At 42.8% G+C, this 20,526-nt stretch overlaps 1 non-coding gene across 1 annotated transcript; it reads left to right on the top strand.

The window, feature by feature from the left end:
- The first annotated feature begins 6,233 nt into the window (after positions 1 to 6,233).
- Positions 6,234 to 6,306, top strand: TRNAG-CCC (transfer RNA glycine (anticodon CCC)). The gene has a single exon. It is a non-coding gene; the product is annotated as a tRNA-Gly (tRNA).
- Positions 6,307 to 20,526: the final 14,220 nt, after the last annotated feature.

Here is a 20,526-nt window from a genome sequence, read left to right as displayed (position 1 = left end):
CGTGTGGGAATCAAATGTGGGCCGAAGTCAGTATTTGCTTCCAAACAAACGTGACCTGGTGGGCACTTCTGTTTCCTAATGGCGCCCCCTCTTCTGCTTCCGTCTTCCGTTCTTATTTTCTTCATGTTGACATTTCAGAGCAAACAACATGTTTTAAATTTCTCCTCTCACGCCCTTTCTAATGTCTGAGAAAAGTCTTTTCTAGTTGGAACTTAACTAGTTTAATTGGAAAAGCAAAGAGTTTGTCCAGTATACCTACACTGATATTCCCATTCTCTGGAAATCTGAGAACCTTTTGATGTCTTTTTTAAACTATTTATTTATTTATTTGGCTGTGCCAGGTCTTAGTTGCAAGACGCGGGATCAAGTTCCCAGACCAGGGATTGAACTTGGGCCTCCTGCATTGGGAGTGCGGAGTCTTAGCTCCCGGACCGCCAGGAAAATCCCTTGCTGGCTCTTTTAATATTAAAGAGGCTCACGATCATTTCTGCTTCCACTGAAGAGCCGAGGAGAAGATGCAGAAACATCTGGTGGCTGGGTCAGGTGACCCAGGCAGCTCTGGGACTGCCTGCAGTGTTGGCAGACTCCTGCCTGTGGCCCTGGGGCACGCGTGGAATCTTCCCTGCAGAACAAAGGCAATCTTTTCCCAATTGTTTGATTTAATTGCTTTCGTTTTTTTCAGGGCAAACTCCTTAGGTTTTCAGCTTTTCCTGGATTAGGATACGGATTGTAAAACATTTTGCTGGGTCAGGATGTGGGACATGACATGCCTCGATCTTCAGACAAGCTCAGGATGTTGCTCCAGGACCAAATGCCTCGAAAGTTTAGGTTCTGAAGGACGCGTGACGGGCAACAGCGGCATCCACGCCGGACGGTCACCTAAGTGACAGCAAGAGGTGACCCGGGTGACCTGAGTGGCGGTCCTGATGAGAGAGCATGGCTTGTAACAGAGAGGCCCCGGCGGACTGTTGCTGGCTTCCAGACGCATGGCCACACCCGCAGCTGCAGCCCAGAGAACTCCATCAGGCATGGCATGCCTTCTCTTGTGTGTTTTAAATTAGCTTCGTCAAGCTATAAATATTTGGGGGTAATTTCTAAAGAATGAAATGTTTCTGTTGAAGCCAGAAGACTGGGTTGTGCAATGCAAATTAACTTCTTATGGAGGTGGGGTCTGGAAAGCAGGATGCAAGTGTGTTTCTGGACGCCAGCTGGTCCAATAGGGTGATGGATCACAGGCTTAACTTGCTCTGAGGATTTTTCAGTTCCCTCGGAAATCCAAATGCCTGCCCGTGGACTCCAGTAAGCTCCGTGGGATTCCGACATTAGTCTTGCGTGAGCATCTCCATCTCCTGAAGGACAGCTCTCCGTATGAGCTGCTTCTGAACTGATGTGTTTTATCCCACCTTCCCCCACTAGAATCATTTCTGTCTTTCTTTCTGCCATGCCCTGTATCCATTTCCCTGGTCCAAATACCAATAGAGGCCCTCCATCCCAAGAATCTTCCCTATAGGGCGAGCTTTCTCTTCCTGAGTTTTTTTTTTTTCCATTTTTTAATGAGTATACTTTATACAAAAATACTGCGCATTTTTGAAAGATGCAGATGCTCAGTCTCACACTACTCTGATAAATGCCAGTGCAATCGGCAATGAGATATCACTTCAAATTCAAAGATAAGCAAAAGGATATAGTCAGGAAGTCCTGAGTGGATGCCAGCGTGATGTATATTCCTGTTCCTTGAGAAGAAGCGGGAATTGCGACAACAGGACTTGGTAAAGTTGAAGAACTGTGCTTGTGTGTGCGTTTAGCTGCTAAGTTGTGTCCAACTCTTTGCAATCACATGGACTGTAGCCTGTCATTATTCCAGGCAAGAATACTGGAGTGGGTTGCCATTTCCTTCTTCAGGGGGATCTTCCTGACCCACAGATAAAATCCAGGTCTCCAGCATTGCAGGTGGATTCTTTACCATCTGAGCCATCAGGGTCCCTGCTGGATTATGATAAAATTTTGTTAAGATTTTATTTCAAAGTGCCTATAATTTTAAAAACTCTCCTGATAAGGACTCAAAATACATTTCAAAATCTATTTAATTTTAATTTCAACTCTAAAAGCCATGGAAACAATTTTTAGGTGACCCTAGCTCAGGTAAAGTAAGCCAAAATAGTAACTAGTGAGGCTAGTAACTTTTCACTAAGTAGGTTAGCAGTCAATAATTTGTTCTAAATTTATCTGGCTACATCAGGTATTAGTTGCAGCATGCGGGATCTAGTTCCCTGACTAAGGAATCGAACCTGGGACTACTGCTTTGGGAGTGCAGAGTCTTAACCACATGGCCAGCAATCAATAGGAAAGATCCAGCAATCAATAGTTTTAAAATAGCCTAACAATTACTTTATTTCTGATCAATCCAAGACGTTTTAAAGGATTCCTGAAGATACTTTAAAGAAATGTTCAGGATTCAACTCTTGTTCTTTATTTATTCCATCAATGCATCCATACTTCCATTCTTTCTGAATTCCAAATAATTTAAAGACTTGTTCTCTATTTAATTAAGACTGAATTTAATAACTATATGATTTTTGATGTGTGCTTTCTGAGAAAATTATAGAGAAAGTCAATCCATCACTTTGTAGGAAATTATCTTGAGTCCCTGTTACTGTTTACACACAAAAGGATTCTGATTTTACTTAGGAAATATAAACTAAAATCCGTTTTAGGATACAAAGAAAGAAACACCTATAGATAGAAAAAAATCTCGCCTAAACCCTGTCATCCGTGAAATCACTGACAGTGAAATTGGTGACTTCATTTACTATGGAGAGCAACAGAGATGGATAAACTCAGCCTCCAGACCCACATCCAATGACCATCAGGGCCAATCTTAGCCTTGCCTCTCAAGCAAAACATAGCCAAATAGTAGTCATAGTTTTTCCTAAATCTGCTCTCCAAGCAATAGACTGTTACAAAAAGCAAGACACAATAGTAGAGAAGCAGCGATCCCTTCAGGATGAAGGTTCAAAAATGTAGAATGCAAAACTTGTGCTGGAAGGTTGCAGGGTATGTAAAAAATTAGGAATAAAAGATATCTTCTAATGTAATTGGCTTAATATCAACTTAGATGAGAGGAAATGGATGAATTAGCTTCTAGAAGTCTTGCATATCTGATTTTATCTCAAAAGTGTATTTTTATGTGTTTTCCACTGTATATAAAGTCCTGTTATCAATAGACCATGAAGTTTATTTTTTGCATAGTAGACACATTTATACCAATCTTACCATATTGTTGGGAAAAAGTTGATGGCTGGCTGACAAGGAGATGCGTAGAGTTACCTGATCTTTACAAGCCTGGCGATCTTGATCTGGGACTCATCACTGCGATGCTTTACTAAACCAGCCTCTGTTTTCTTTTGAACAGTACCAATTATTATCCTAGAGATTCAGTATTAATATGTTTGTTATTCAAAAAGTTTTTATTTAATGCTTATTGTGTGCTAGGTACTATTCTTGGCAGAGAGGGTCCAGGGATAAAACCGACCTTATCCTTAAAATGTCTACAAACCAAGAATTAAAATATAATGAGAATTCTGTTCATAATGATATATGCAAAAGGCAGTCAGAAGAGAGGAGAAACCACTATTTTCTCTGATTTACTCAGAGAAGACTTCACAGTGGCACAGAGACTTCCTGAGTGTTTTCTGAGCTTCCCAGTTGGCACACGTGGGAAAGACTTCATCTGCTGATGCAAGAGACAACAAGAGACATGAATCGGGAAGATCCCCTGGAGCAGGAAAAGGCAACCCACTCCAGTATTCTTGCCTGGAAAATCCCATGGACAGAGGAGCCGGACGGAGCCACAATCCTTGGGGTTGCAAAGGGTTGGACACAACTGCATGAGCGTGAGGATCACGGAGAGTCTTCTGGGTATAGAACCAAAGAAAGTACATTTGAAAGAACGGAATGTGCAAAGGAATGGAAGCAGGAGCGACTACGGTGTGTTTTGCACAAACAGGTGAAAGGGTGAGATTAGAGTAAGAAGGGAAGTAGGGGATGATAGAAGATGAGAAAGGACAGGCTCTTGGAGTCCAGATCCTGGTGGTCCGTGCATAAATCAGAGGAGGCTCAAATTTACCCTTTGGAAAATGTAAAGCCACTAAAGAATTTTGAGGCAACAGAAAGACCTCTAGAAAAGTAGGATAGGATAGATTAAAGGTGTGCAGGAAAATCCAGAGACATGGAGACCACTTGGAGCTACTGCAGTGGTGCAGAAAGAGGTGATGAGTTCTTGAATATGGACCCTGCCCCTGAGTAAGGATTTGGGAGATGTTTACGAAAGAGTGCCAATGCTGGGCTTTCCTTGGAATACAGGTAAAGGAAATGGAAGGATGTTAAATGACTCTCTAAACCATCTCATCGGGATAACTGATGTCAGCCATGGGCTTTACCAGCAAAGCAGTGGCAGAAGCTTTAGAGATGCTTGGGAGATCTTACTATGTCAGTGTATAAAAGACGCTTGGCTGTGGAGATCTGGAATTAAAAGGAAAACAAGGTCTTGACTGAAGGTAAATTACTGAGGATTATTTGCATTTTCATGGAGAGCTAGCAGTTATAAACATTTATAGCATACGATGCGTGTGATCATTGGCAGTTATGGGCCTTGGATACAGTATACTTGGTTGCTCCTGGGGAAGGTTTCCACTTTTGATGAAAGAGATGATAAATGGAACATTGCTTGCCATATCAATGAACAAAGGATATCATAGCCATCATCAATTGCAACTCTCCAACAGGAAGCAGTGAGCCCCGAGGAAACTCAGGAGGGAAAGAAGGACTGCCATTCAGCAGCCATCAGACTGCAGCCACTCCATAGGGTGAGCCCTGAGCAGAGGAAGCTCAGGATAAGAAAACACAGGGTACCAGCCCCAGGGAGCCAAGGTGCATAACAAAGGAAGGATGTCAGGGAGCCCAGACTCTTGTATATCTTCCTGTACACAGAAAAGCACTAAATACTTTACCTTGAGATATCTGGTTTTCCTTTAATTTACAATAATCTTTGGCCACTCAGCCTACCTGCTGTTTGTTGTGAAACTTCTATAGAACCTGGCTCCCTGCCTCACCTCCTCAGAGCACTTCTCTCAGGGTTACTTGAGATGCTGCCTCCTGAGCTTGAAGTCCTAAAAATTTCTGTCAAATAAAACATCTCATCTTTTAGGTTGTGAATATTTTTCAAGTCAACAGATATACAAAGAGATCTCACTACTAACCTTTCTGCCTTTGGACTATGTTGAGTGAGGAAGTGATACCTAAAGATGAAGGCCAACCAGATGAGGACTGCAGTGTGGAGAGATGGGAAGGAGACAGGTCCTTGACGGCATCAGCTCCTGAACCCCCCCTGAAACTTCAGACTTCTTGTTATGTGAAGGTTTATATTTCCCTCCTGCTTAAACCCTATTCATTTTAATACGTTGGTACTTAACAGCAGATACCATCCAAACTAAAAAAACCTCTTTCTGTGAGATAAGATAGAAACAATTAAAAATAGAAACCTTATTTTGCGGGTAAAAGGGCAGGAGGCTGAGGGAGCTTTCTGTGTGTGTGATTTAAGAGCTAGATGTCGGACTTCTCAGGGATCAATCCCTGGTAAGGAACTAGATTCCACATGCAGCAACTAAGACTCTGTGCAGCCAAATAAATAAAAACATCTTTTTTTAAAAAGAAGCTAGATGATGAGAGAGGGGATGAAATTGAAGATTGATGACAATTTAAAGGGAATGAAAGAGGATCTGGCTTGAGACACGAGGAAGATTGTTGAAGAGTGTGTTGGGTAGAGTCGAGGCCAAAGGTCAGATCAGACAATGGTGCTAATATGCGATTGTATAATCTTCTCAATGTTGTCTTGGCTGGGCCGGAAGCAAGCACAGGTGGAGGGATGGCTTCACTGTGGATCGGGGAAAGGGTCAGGGCCTGGAGAACATAAGGAGGAGTGACTGAAGTAGGAGGGAGGAGACAGGAAGGATAAGAAGTTATGATCAAAGAACGGGCTGTTGAGATCTAAGAGTTCAACAGTGAAAGAAAATCCAAACTGACCACGTGTAGCACGTGAAAAAGGCCCGTCTCTGGAACAGGAGAACAGAGGAAGTGGAATGAGATAATGATGGAGAGCTGGGCCTGAGCTAGCTGCGGGAGGGCCTTCATATAAAGAGTTGAGGTTTCCACCTAAACAGGCTGAGAGGGGGACTTCCCTGGTGGTCCAGTGGCTAAGACTCTGAGCTCCCAATGCAGGGGGCCCAGGTTCGATCCCTGGTCAGGGAACGAAGACCTGGTGTAGCCAAATAAATAAATACTTTAAAAAAAATTGATTGAGAAAGCACTAAAGGGATTTAAAAATGGCAGTGACATTTAACAGCCTTTGAAAGGCAATGATCAGATTTTTTGGAAAGACCACTCTGTAGGCTGTGTAGAGAATGGATTATAGGAGGGCAAGAGGGAAATCAAGACGACATTTGGTTGGTAACTGCAATAGTTTAGGCAAGAGACCGTGATGACGTGAACCTAGAAGGTGACAGTGGAGGGAGACGGGGAAATGAGTAGCTACAATATATAACTGGGACGCAGAACCAATAGGACTTGGTGGTGGGTTAGATTATGAGCGTCAGGACAAGCAAGAAGACAAAGGAAATCTCGAAGTCTTGCTCTTTTGCAAAGTGATCATGGTTCCGTTTATTGACAACAGAATATTAGGTAAGAAACTGGATTTTAAACAATTTTTAAACTTTTTTATATTGGAGTATAGCTGATTAACAATGTTGTGGTAGTTTTAGGTGTACTGCGGAGCAACTCAGCCATACACATACATGTGTCCATTCTCCCCTAAACTCCCCTCCCATACAGGCTGCCACATTACATTGCACAGAGTCCCCTGTGCTATTCACGGAGGTCCTTGTTGGAGAAGCCAGACTTGGTGAGGGCAGGTGGGGGTAACAGAGAGTCAAGAGTGCTCATTTGATTATGTCACAAGGAGATATCAAAACAGGTGGTTGGATATTTAAGTCTGGAGCACAGAGAAGAAATCAGAGATAAAGCATAATTTTGGAAACAGGATGGGGTACCTCCCCCGATGCTTTCTTTCCCATCACCACTGTGTCGCACCCATCTTATCTGGAGGGAATTGACTCCTCACCTGAAATCTGACATGGATTCATGACTGTTTTATCTTCATCAAGATAATCCTCTCCCACGTCATTGTTATTGATTTAGGTAACATAGATTGAAGCCACCCTGCACATGGCATTACCCTATCCAAAGGAAATAGAAGTATGTCTGTGAAAAATCTGGGCCCGTGGGACATGTGGAGTCACACTTCTGGGGCCTTCTAAGAAAGAATGTTTCCTGTCCTTCTGAGAGCATGAAGAAAGCAACTGAAAATCAACCTTCTCTCTCATTTTGGCAGCATGATTTGTGATTAATATCTGTAACTGCTATAGCCATTTTCTCAACATGAAGGACATCAGCTTGAAATGAAGCCAATAGCATGGGAGGTGGGACAGAGACTTGAAAAGAAATTCCTGATAATGTTGCTGAACCCATGAAAATTATCTTGCATCTGAACTTTTCAGTTAAGGGAGCCAATAACTCCCCTTTATTACTTACGACAGAGTTGGATTTTTGGTTATTTGCAGTATGAGTCCTAACCGACGACTCTGAAGTCACTAGCACACAAACAGTACTTCATCTCAGGGAATAAGTGCTGAGAAGGAGGACTAAGTCTGAGGCATTGCAGCCTTAGCACCTGGGCGAAGGAAGAGGAGGAGCATGAGGGAGAGAAAAGCAGAGGGCAGGAGCAGAGGAGGAGACGAAGGAAGGGGTGGAACTATCGAGGGGGAAACGTTTTGAAGAATGAGGGTGCGGTCCCCTCTTTGAGAGCTCTTGGGAGTTCAGGTTACATGAGGGCAGCAGGTACATGACCTTGGGAATGGCAACATACAGCTTGTCAGTGACCCTGTTAAGTGCAGTCAGGGGAGGGGAGAAAGGGGTTTGGGGGTGAAGACAGTGTGTAGAATTTGAGAAGTTTTGCTGTGAAGATGAGAAGAGCAGTGAGTCAGGAGGAAAGGGTGCTGTGGGGCCAAAGGAGTGTTTTAACTGTACTCATCGTTGGTTTTTTGAGAATGAAACACATAAGCATGTGTCCATATGCTGAAGGATTCAGAGAATGAAAAATAAAGGATGGGGGAAAGAAGTGCAAGGGTGGAGGGCCTCCTGGTAAAAACGAGAGAGAGATGGTTCCAGAGGATCAGAGGAGACGCTGAGTAGGAGCAGAAGCACCTCTTCCCTCAGCAAAGGGGAGAACAAAGAACATGAGTGGGTAAGAGAAGGCTGTGGGAATTTCTCTGGTGGTCCAGTGCAGGGGGGCCCAGGTTCAATGCCTGGTTGGGGAACGGGATCCCACATGCCACAGCTAAACATCCAGCATGCCACAGCTGAGAGCCGGCACAACCAAAATAGAAAAAAATTAAAGAAGGTTTGTGGATTGGTGCTCTGAAATCAGAGAAGCATCTGTTCTGTTTTCTTGGTTGAGTGTGAGGGAATATCATCAAGATGTAAGGAAAACCTGTCATCAAATGTGGTCATGACTTCTCGGCAGGACAGAAATTTTCTTTGTTAGGCTCATGGAAAATGACCTTTTACATTTCCCAAGGTGTAAAATTCTTCATAGTGAATTTCTTGTCTATTGGATTCTAAAAGGGACGCTTTATATTTTTTGAAAGTTTTATGTAGATGGGGTGGGAAGGGGTCATGGAGGGGAAAGGGAAAAGTGAAAAGTTTTGGGTTTAGGCAACGGGATTCAGGTTCTCTTAAAGCTGGCTTTTATAAAAGGGAAATTTTAAACTTTCCACCTGAAATATTTATAAGCCGATGACATACTCTTTTCTCTCCAACAGGGAGTAACTATTTGCCACAATCAAGTTAGCTCACATCTGTGGTCTTCACTGACAGGAATCCTGACCATTTTCTTCTTTCTTCAAATTTCCTCTAGTTTTCTGGTACTATGAAAAGCTGGAAAAATAACTTATAACACTTAAAAATCAAAGCTATAACTATAGTATATATTCTTCATAGCCTAGAAGAAAATAAAATATCATATTCCATTTCTCTGGACAGTTTAATAATAAGCACCAAGTTGAGAAATTGTCCCGTGTTTCAACGTGATTAGCTCTGACTTCTAGTTATAAGTTATGTAGGGGGTTCTTATTACATCTTAATTATAGGTTTTACCTAACAAAATAATTTAATCAAACTCTTATAAAGACATGTGGGGACGTCCCTGGTGGTCCAGTGGTTAAGACTGCTCTTCCACTGCAGGGGTGCAGGTTTGACCCCTGGTTGGGAACTAAGTAAGATTCCACATGCTGTGTGGCAGGGCCAAAATACAAACAAACAAAACACCCATGTGGAGGAGAAGAGTATAGATTATTGTTCTGTAAACACTCTGATGGATTTGTCCTCATTTTAGGCAGTACAAACTAACTTCTTTTGCATAAAACCACTTAAAAGACTTGAAACACAACTTCTTTTGTGTGTAAAGAAAAAGCCCATCGTATCCGCCTGGGGTACTGGCTGCAAATCCTGATGACATGTAGCTGAGAACAAGGACTGCTGCTGCTGCTAAGTCGCTTCAGTCGTGTCCGACTCTGTGCGACCCCATAGACAGCAGCCCACTAGGCTCCTCTGTCCCTGGGATTCTCCAGGCAAGAACACTGGAGTGGGGTGCCATTTCCTTCTCCAATGTATGAAAGTGAAAAGTGAAAGTGAAGTCGCTCAGTCGTGTCCGACCCTCAGCGGACTGCAGCCCACCAGACTCCTCCATCCATGGGATTTTCCAGGCAAGAGTACTGGAGTGGGGTGCCATTGCCTTCTCCAAAGAACAAGGACTAGTTTCATTCAAAATCAAATTCAGCTCAATTGTATTGTCCATGAAGCCAAGTAGCTTGGGAGCAGGGATGAAAATACAAACCTTAAGAGTTACGCTGTTCAAAACACATGACCCAGGAAAGGGTAAACCCACACATTTATAAAACACTCAGTGGGTCAGTTCTAGGCTCTTTGAAAGGGCATCAATTAAAACCATCTTAAAGAAGCTTTGTTAGAACAGATTTCAATCATGGTCTTTCTAGCTATTAATGTATAACTATTTGGTTCTAAAGTAAGTTAACTTAAGACATATAACTGTACATGGTATATGTCTGTGTGGTGAGTGTATATTAAAAGTTTGTTTTCACATCATTAGAAAAGTTTCTTTAATGAAGGGACCAGAGTGAATGGTAGAGGCAGTGACAGGTGAGAGAGTCCAGTAGATGTGACCCCATTTTAAAGCTGATCTTGAACGTGGTTCTCTAACTGTATTGAACAGGTCAGCAACTCAGGGCAAGAGTACAGAGGTATTTCTTACAAAAGTGCAGCTCACTGAGTAATCCTTACTCTGGAAATGTCAGATATGGATTCATTGGGATGAAACTGTTACTGGGATTATCTGTAAAAATCTGATGTGCTTTCAGGATGCAGCCAGGAGAATGAAGTTTGACTGTGAGCGCTCAGTCGTGTCTGACTCTTTGCGACCCCATGGACTGTAGCCCGCCAGGCTCCTCTCTCTGTGGGGTGTCCCAGGAAAGAATACTGGAGCGGGTTGCCATTTCCTGCTCCAGGGGATCTTCCTGATCCAGGGATCAAACTCACATCTCTTGAATCTCCTGCACTGGCAGGCAGATTCTTTACTACTCTGCCACCTGGGAAGCCCGAAGTTTAACCACACCTATTGGCTAATTACTGATCCCAGCTGGTAATGATCATACTTGCTTTTATTTTTGTCCTCTCAGTCCCCTGCTAAGTTCAAAAGAAAAGAAGGTGAAGGCAAGAAGTAGAAAAAGAAAAAAATAAAGCCTCAATCATCAACCTTGGGTTTGCGCCTTTTCCTCTTGAATCCTCTTCCTTATCTTGGCAGCAGAATACCATGTTCTCTCATTGGGATTTTGAAGCCTTTCACCGGCTTTGTTATCGGCCCAGATATAGCCCAGAGTTAGGTAGTCGTTTAGACACAACTGTTTGTTTTTCATCAAGTCATCTGGACCTATCTGCAGTGACACATTGGCAGGGCCAAATTGGACCTGCTCACAGCCCTGTCAGGAAAGATGAGCCTCGGGTGGCCTGTGCTAACTTCCCACTCGTGGAGCTCCATACCATTCATAGCATAAAGAAAACCAAATAAAATCTGTTCCCTTTCAAGAGGAGAAGGCAGGTTTCAATTTTCTCTTGGATATGGCCAACAATCAGAATTTTTAGGCCAAAGATAGTGGAAGATTTAATGTTTTTCTTCTTTTAAAAATATCTAGGCATATTAAGCTAAAGCAGTGAAAGTTCAGATAATTATAACTTTTGCTTTTGTTTACTATTTTTCTCAAGTTGACAGAAAAGCACAAACTACAAGTATAATAGATTTGGGGTGAAAGCCAAGATTTGTCTGTGGTCTAATCTCACTCTGCCCTGTGGTTCTGACTCCTTCCTCTGTCACTGGCAATTTGGGGTGCCCCCAGCCCAGAGTGACTGTCAAGTTCTCTATCCCTAACGTGGGGCTTTTAAAAAGTGTGTTTCACACACAAACAGTATTGCTAAATGCTCCCCGTAGGAGGGTTATATACGGTCTATTTATATGAGGCCTGGCCATGTGACTTGCTTCCGCCAATAAAATGGGTGCCACTTCCAGCAAGATCTTAAGACCATGGCAAGATTCTACAATTTTCTTCTGATTTCCACCATGAGACCAGCAGTGGCTTATATGGGAGCTGCCCTCTCAGCCTTCATCCAAGAGTGAAGAAGATGTTGAAAAGATCTAAGGCCACCTAGCAGTTGTCATGTAAAGTGAAAGAGAAGAGAAACATTGTTATAAACCACTGAGATTTTGTTACAATGGCATGACCCAGCTCATTCTCACCAATACACTGTCAGGAACAAAGGAGGCTCTCTGTTTCAAATGAATCTTGAAAATGACACATATACTGTCCCACATATGTTATTATATAATAATGTGCACTGGCATTAAAAAAAAAATCCTGCAGGAAAGAAACTGGCTTACCATTGTGATCTACCATGTTCCCAGTAATCTTGATTAAAAAATTATTTTTTAACATAATACTTAATAACTTCTCACCAAACTTTTGAATAGCTTCCCTGACACTTTTTTTTCCTTTCCCATTACTTAAAGAAAGGTTGATTCATGAAGTTGGTGGCTCTTGTGAACTTTTGCCAACCATTCATTACTAGTTTCATTCCCTGGTTCACTCATTCAGTCATGAAAAAACATACCAGGTACTAGAGGCAGTGTTGGAGGTACTGAGGTCTCCCACTGCTATCCTGTGGCTGTGAGAGAAATATCACTGTCATTGATTTCTGTAAGTCAATTTCATTTCTAATGGTGTGTCTAAGTGCATACTTTTGAGAGTAATGGTTACAGCTGGTCACTTCTCACTTGCCCACTGTCCCGTTCCACATGGTGGCTTCATGACTGGGGAGTTAACGTTGTCCTATTAGTTTCATGTCAAACCTAGACTGTGTGAGCATCTCTGCAGGGGTCCCCGTGATCCTGTATCCCTGGACAGCATTACCCACTCTTTCCTTCTGCTGCCTTAATGGTTCTGCAGGGAAGCAAGTTTCAGTTCCTTGCCCCAGGAGTACAGGAGGTGGAATTCTATGACAGCCTCCAAGATTCCTGGCTCCAGGGGTACACACGCCTTCCCTTAGTGTTCAACAAACAGTAGTCTGGGTACTGCTGTGTAGAGATTTTGCAGATGTAACTGAAGTTCTGAATCAGTTGACCTTACATTAGGGAGAGCATTCACGTGGACCTGACCTAATTACCTAAGTCTTTTACAAGCGGAGCGTTTTTCCTGCTTATAGAGGAGGATGTCAAGGATTCAAAGCATGGGAAGGATTCAACACACCACTGTTGGCCTGAAGGGAGAATGGAGAGCAGCCCTGACTGGCGGCCAGCAGGGGAGCATGAGCCTCAGCCCCACAAGCGCCAGGAAACTGAGTTCTTCCAACCCAAGTGAGCTTGGAGTGGATTTCTCCCAGCCTGGCTGACACCCTGACTTCAGTCTTGTGATACTCTGAGCAGAGATCCAGCCCCACCAGATTGGACCTACAGGACAGGACTGTAGCTTGTAAGTGAGACTGGCTGGTTCTACAGAACCAAAACTGTGAGTGGTATTTTAAGCTGCCAGCTTTGTAGGGACAGGTGATGTAACAAAAGAAACCAGCACATACACCCCAGGCCTTGTCCTCAACTCCTGTCTGGGGTCTCTGTTTCCAGTTTGGAGGTGAAATCAGAGCAAGAGGGAAGCTTGGGCAGCCTTACTTCTTCAAGACATTCTCTTTACAGTCTCTTCCCCTCACTTCTTTCAGAGCCTGGGTGTATTTCCTCAAAGGAACTTCTAGAAAGCACGACTCAGAGAGGCTTGCAGGCTGTGTCTCCCCTGCTTCATCCTTCAAACACGCTCAGAGGTACCACCCACTGGCCCGAGACTATAAGATTCGAGCCTGCCACCACGTTGGGAGTGGGGAAAGGAAACAGAAGATACAGGGAGGGGAAATAGGCCAGGAAATACTATCTTCACACACTGCTCCTCCCCAAAGCTTCATCCCAAGGCCCTGTGGATCCAGACGTGGCAGAGGAAAGGTTTCCCACAGGGGCATCAGGTGACGTAGCATCTGATCAAAAGACAGCCGGACCTTGTGCCCAACTGCCTGCCCCCCACCCCGCTTCTCCATTCCTTCTGGATCAAACCCTAGATCACTGTGGGAAATGGAAAGGAAAGCGGTGCCCCAGCCTCTGGCTGGCAGGCAGGGCAGCTACAGGGAGGAATGCCCTGAGGGTGGCAGCGTATGGCAATGATGGATGTCCAGACAGCGGAAACCCTAGACTCCCGGGTGAAGGGAGAACCATCTGGTGACATTTCCTGGCATCAGGCTCTGGGTGACCACATCTTTAATCTCATAGACGCACTGTGTCTCCCTGGGATCCACAGCAGGGCCCGCTGCAGGCCCTGGAATGTGGGTTGTGAGAGGTGAAACCTCTGAGAACCACAGGGGAAGCAGCCTTCGTGTTTCTTGGCCTGGGGCAGCCTCTAGAGAGAAGAGGCAAACAGCACTAGTGGTTGCCAGCTCTTCCGGGCCCATTTACTGCCAGGCAGTGTGCCTTGCATTTTCTGTGCGTTGTATTGTTTCGCTCTCATAACAAATCCACGAGGCTGGGAAATCCGCCTTTTGAAGCTGAGGAAGTTGAATCACAAGGAGGTTAAAAAAACGTTGCCCGATTCATCCATCCCCTAACTGGTGGAATCAGAGCCAATGAGGAAAGAAATCTCAGACGGTGGAGTTGTCAGGGTTCAGCCAAACACATTCTGGCCATTATGCTCTGGTTTTCCGCTCTCTAGGTGTCCTTCACATGGGGATTCCCCAAAATATCTGTAGGTTGGAGGTGGGGAGAAAAGCCACATGGCTAAGAGGCAGCATGAGTGAGCAAGCATCTGGGTGAATCTGTTTAGATTAGGTGTCAAAGAACCCAAGCACAGCGGGATTGCTTTGATCTTGGTGACTGCAGGGTAACCAAGGCTCACTCGTTTGGGTCCTCAGAGGTGGTTACAGCTGTTTGCTTTCACTGCAGCTTCCTGAGAGGCCCCCGCTCTGGCTCCCACTGTTTTAGGTCTCTTTAACACATGGATGGGAAGAATTACTCATTTCCTCCTTTTGCGCCCAAAGCTTGGATTCCAAATGATTCCATAATATTTACCACTTTGTGTTAAACTGTGTTGTCGCCGACCATTCCACCCAACCACCATTAGCATTCATTCTCGTTCCTTCAAGACCAAAGTAAGTCCAGCACACAGTGGGTCTTTAGTATTGGAGAGGAAAAAGGAAAAGCAGAGAAACGTTTGCATTGTCCTGGCCGCAGAGATATAAGGGTTTGGTCCTAGAATGTGTTCTTACAAACAGACCGAAACCTAATCAGTTCCAAAAGCAGAAGCGACTCTGACTTGCCCTCTGGCGCTGGAGGATAAATACTGACACTGTGTTGAAACAGGATGTCCCAGTCACAGAAGAGGAGGTCAAAGGTATGGTCATGTGAACACGGTCTGAGGCAGGACTTGGGGCCCAGGCGAGATGGACAGATAAGTCAGGGTCATTTAAAGGGGCCTTCACCAGTGGCGACGGCAACAGAAAGTCTCCACTGCTGCTCTTCTCCTGGGGCTCTCAAAGGACCCTCTGACGAAACCATTACCAGGAAAATTACTTCCCTTAAAATCTCTTCCTATTAGGCTCTGCCACCCTTTGCCATCTGGCTCTTTCTACCACTCCCCCTCTAAGCCCCTTTCCTGCCCCACCAGACTCAGTGAAAACTTCCTGCGGAATCCCATTCTCACTGGGGCACGGCTCTATAATTCTGGAATCTAGAGGCTCTCATATCCTTCTCTTCCGTTGGAAGCTTCTTCTCAGGCAAGCCCCACCATGCAGGCCCTGTGGGCCTTGCAAGGTCCTTGAAAGGCCTTCGCTGGAGTGGCCTTGCCTTACGCTGGGCAGAAACCTCCTGTGGAGCTCATTGGAACCAAATGGGGGTTGGAGGATAGCAGAAGATCTTGCCACTAAACAGGAAAAGCAAGAGGGCCGTGGTTCTGGGAGCCCTGCTTGGGACTTGTGATGCGTCCTCTCAGCAGTTCTGATCAGATTCTAGAATGTTGTTAGTATAGCACTCTCTTGCCTTTGTGATGAGTGCCATTGGCTGCGGTGGACTGGTCTGAAATTTCCTACGGAAAAATGCATTCTGAGTTCCCAAGCATGTCTCAGAAAAGAACTTTTGATTCTTTTTACAACCCGTTTCTCAAATTGCTCCCAAGGAGCTTATGATTTTTCTGTGTCATGATGCTGAGCTAGTTCTGGTTTCATGTTCATTAGAAAACAACATCCAATGTCCAATCTCAGACTCTTAGAAATGAGTAATACTGGGAAAAGAAAGAGTTTTCCTGAAATCACCTTCCCAGAAAAGAAACACAGAAACTGGACAAAAACTCACTCTGAACAAAAACCTCAGAACTTTTGGGCCTTGGTCTAGATTCCTGTTTTGCATACTCAGGAGAAAGAAGAGAAACACGGAATTGCAGGGCATCCAACTGCCATGTCTGTGCACCAGGTCCCAGTGAAGTTACTGCTTCTGCCCCTTCCTGTCACATTCTTTTCAGGATATTATTATTAGAACACATGCCTAATACAACCCTATGAACAAAGATTTTGAAAATAAGTCTCCTCTGAGGCTTTTGTCTTTGACACTTCCAGGTTGGATCTAAGTTATACGTTATCTTCTGAATGAAAGAGGTGTGATCACCAGTTTCCTTCAATGGACTGAACCCTGGCAAACTTGGCTTAAGATGTTGGGTAAGTTTTGAGGAAGGGTTGAACTCAGTTTCTACTTTCTGACAATGTGCTCCACACTCTTGTACCTATCACCACCTTGAATGTTACTAAATGAGCAGCAAGAATAATCCCTGTCTTTCTTTTCTGGCTCTTTGGTTCCCTCCTGCTTGCTGACTTGGCAGGTGGCCTGAGCAATTCCATTGTTTGTCTGCAGCCTCTTGAAGCAAACTGGCTGTCTGCTTACAACTCTGACCTTTAGAAGGACAGGACTTTCAAAAGCCAAGGGAAGACAAGCAGGATGGTACTGTTATTTTATTAACGAGCCAGTATTGTTGTCAGAATGGACATTATTAAAAGTCTACAAATAAGAAATGCTGGAGAGGGTGTAGAGAAAAGGGAACCCTCCTACTGTTGGTGGGACTATAAATTGGTGCAGCCCCTATGGGTAACAGTCTGGAGGTTCCTTAAAAAACTAAAAACAGAGTTGCCCTTTGATCTACCAATCCCACCCCCGGGCATATATCCAGACATATAATTCTAAAGATAGGCACATATTATCAATGTTCATAGCACTATTTACAATGGCCAAGACATGCTGCTGCTGCTGCTGCTAAGTTGCTTCAGTCCACCAGGCTCCCCCATCCCTGGGATTCTCCAGGCAAGAACACTGGAGTGGGTTGCCATTTCCTTCTCCAGTGTATGAAAGTGAAAAGTGAAAGTGAAGTCACTTAGTCGTGTCCGACTCTTAGCGACCCCATGGGCTGGAGCCCACCAGGCTCCTCATTCCATGGGATTTTCCAGGCAAGAGTGCTGGAGTGGGATGCCACTGCCTTCTCTGGGCCAAGACATGGGAACAACCTAAATGCCCATCAACACATAAATGGATAAAGGAGATGTTTTATATATATATTTTTGTGTGTGTGTATAAAGCAGACAACTGTTCAGCCATAAGAAGGAATGAAATAATGCCCTTTGCAGCAACATGGATGGACTGAGAGATCATACTAAGTGAAGTCAGAAAGACAAACACCGTATGATATCACTTCTATGTGAAATCTAAAATATGACACAAACAAGCCTACCTATAAAACAGAAACAGACTCGTAGACACAGAGAACAGGCCTGTGGTTGCCAAGGCAGAGGGAGAGGGAGGGATGGATAGGGGGTTTGGGTTTAGCAGATGCAAACTACTGAATACAAAATGGGTAATAACACAGTCCTACTGTATACATATAACACAAGAAGCTATATTCAATATCCTGTGATAAACCATAATGGAAAAGAATACTAAAAAAGAATGTACATATATGACTGAATCCATTTTCTGTACAGCAGAAATTAATACAAACTATTAAATCAACTATAATCCAATAAAAGTAAAAAAAAAAAAATATGCCAGTGATGTTTCTCTCATATCCTTGACATGGAAAGTTGGCTTTTCATCATCTAAGAGAATTTACAGGCAACAAATGCTCTCCCTTCTCATTTTTGCCTTAAGATCCCTATTTAAGTTTTGGAATAATGAAGTCTGAACACAGAAAATATAAACCAAATTAAGACAGAAAGCTCCAAACACCCAAACAGGCTGCCTGTTGACTCTGCTAAGCTCTACTCCGTACATATCCATCTACTGGGGTTAGAAAACTGTTCATTGAAAATCAAAAGTTGAAGTTCATGGCTTCTATGAAAAGGAAGACCCATCTTTGATATTTTTTGTTTCCCTCCAGAGATCTTTCAGTTACTCTCATTGCAGAAATGACTTTGAATAAGAGCCAATAATTACCACAATGGACATTTAATATTTATCATGTTAAGTTCTTAATAACCTTTAATAGGCATTAATCATGTAAACTTATTAAGAATCACAGCAAATTTGTGAAGAACCATTTCCTAGGATGATTTATAAAACCACAGAGACTATCAAATTTCAACAAATCATTCCTTGAAGTGAAGGTAATTTAAAAAGGAATACAATCAAGACAAATTTGGTATATGAATGTGACCTCAATGGAATATTAATGCAAGTTCCTTGATTTGTTAAGTCATGGAAAAAATAACTTTAGGTTTTGATTGTTAACAATAAAGTAAGTTTACTCAAATAGGCACTATTCTGAAAGGCTAGCAAAGCCTCAACGGATCTGTGGTCTGTGATACTGAATTCAGAAGAGCATTCTCTATGGGTGTGAATTTTGTTTTGTTTCTTTGATGTCCACCTACACAGTAGGAACGTGATTGAATTCAATGAAAAGGTGGAATAAATGCAAGCTCACACACAAGAACTTTTGCATCATATACTAGGAAATTTAAATTTATACTTTTTCTAATTTGTAAGCTTTGTTGATTAAGAAAAACCCTTGCTATTCTTTTCCACTTTGAATGCCACCCTCCTGCTTTCCTGCACCCACCTAGCTCAAGGACTTTCAACTGTAGGAGTGTTCCATGATGAACAGGTATAGTTATAAATATAGAGTTGTATGTATAGAGCTATCTAATATTCTTATTATGAGAAAAGTTCCCACCCACACCTTGAGCTAAATAAATAAATAAAATACTTAGGAGTAAACCTGAACAAGGAGGTGAAAGACTTATAATGCTGAGAGCTATAAAAATTAATAAAGGAAATTGAAGATGATTCAAAGAAAGTGATAGATATCCCATGCTCTTGGATTGGAAGAATTAATCTTGCTAAAATGGCCACACTACCCATACTACTACAGATTTAATGCCATCTCTATCAAATTACCCATGACATTCTTCACAGAATTAGGGCAAATAATCCTAAAATTTATATGGAACCATAGAAGACCCAGAATTGCCAAAGAACAAAGCAAGAGGAATAACCCTCCCAAACTTCAGACAATACTACAAAGCTACAGTAACCAAAACAGTGTGGAAAAAAAAAACCAACCCAAAACACAGTGTGGTACAGGCACAAAACCAGACATTTGGATAAATGGAACAGCATAGAGAACCTAGAAGTAAACCCAGACACCTACAGTCAATGAGGCAAGAATATACAATAAAGACATTTTCCTCAGCAAGCAGTGTTGGGAAAGTTGGACAGCTGCATGTAAATCAGTGAAGTGAGAACACACCCTCACAACATACATAAAAATAAACTCAAAATGGCTAAAAGACTTAGAAGACATGACTCCACAAAACTCTTAGAAAAAAACATAAGTAAAACCTTCTCTGACATAAACTGCACCAATGTTTTCTTTGGTAAGTCTCCCAAGGCAAAAGAAATAAAAGCAAATACAAACAAATGGGACCTAATCAAACTTACAAGCTCTTTCACAGGAAAGAAAACCATTAATAAAATGAAAAGAAAACCAATGAATTGGGAGAAAATATTTGCAAACAATGTTACTGGCAAAGGCTTAATTTCAAAAATGCATTAACAGTTCATACAACTCAACAACAAAAAAATCAAATAACCCAACTGAAAAATGGGCAGAAGGCCTAAATATATATTTCTCCAAAGAAGACATACAGATGGCCAATAGTCACATGAAAAGATGCTTAATGTTGTTAATTATTAGAGAAATGCAAATCAAAACTACAAAGAGGCATTACCAAACAGCAGTCATAATGACCATCATTTTAAAAATCTACACATAACAAATGCTGGTGAGAGCGTGAAAGAAAGGGAATCCTCCTACATTGTTGCTGGGGATGTAAATTGGTGAAACCACTATGAAGAACAGTATTGAGGTTCCTCAAAAACCTAAAAATAGAGTTATCATATGATCTAGCAATCCCATTCCTGGGCATATATCCAGCCAAAACTAATTCAAAAAGATACATGCACCCCTACATTCACAGCAGCACTATTGACAAAGGCCAAGACACAGAAACAACCTAAACGTCTATCAACAGCTGAATGGACAAAGAAGATGAGATGATGTGTGTGTGTGTACACACACACACACACACACACACAGACAGGAATTCTACTCAGTCATACAAAAGAGTGAAAATAATGCCATTTGCAGCAACACGGATAGATGGACCTAGAGATTATACTAAATGAAGTCAGAGAAATACAAATACCATATGGTATCACTTACATGTAGA

The sequence above is a fragment of the Budorcas taxicolor genome, chromosome 9 (assembly GCF_023091745.1).
Source record: "Budorcas taxicolor isolate Tak-1 chromosome 9, Takin1.1, whole genome shotgun sequence".
In the NCBI taxonomy this organism is placed as follows: Eukaryota; Metazoa; Chordata; class Mammalia; order Artiodactyla; family Bovidae; genus Budorcas; species Budorcas taxicolor.
The sequence above is the reverse complement of the archived record's forward strand: the minus strand, read 5'-3'. Positions and strand labels throughout refer to the sequence as shown.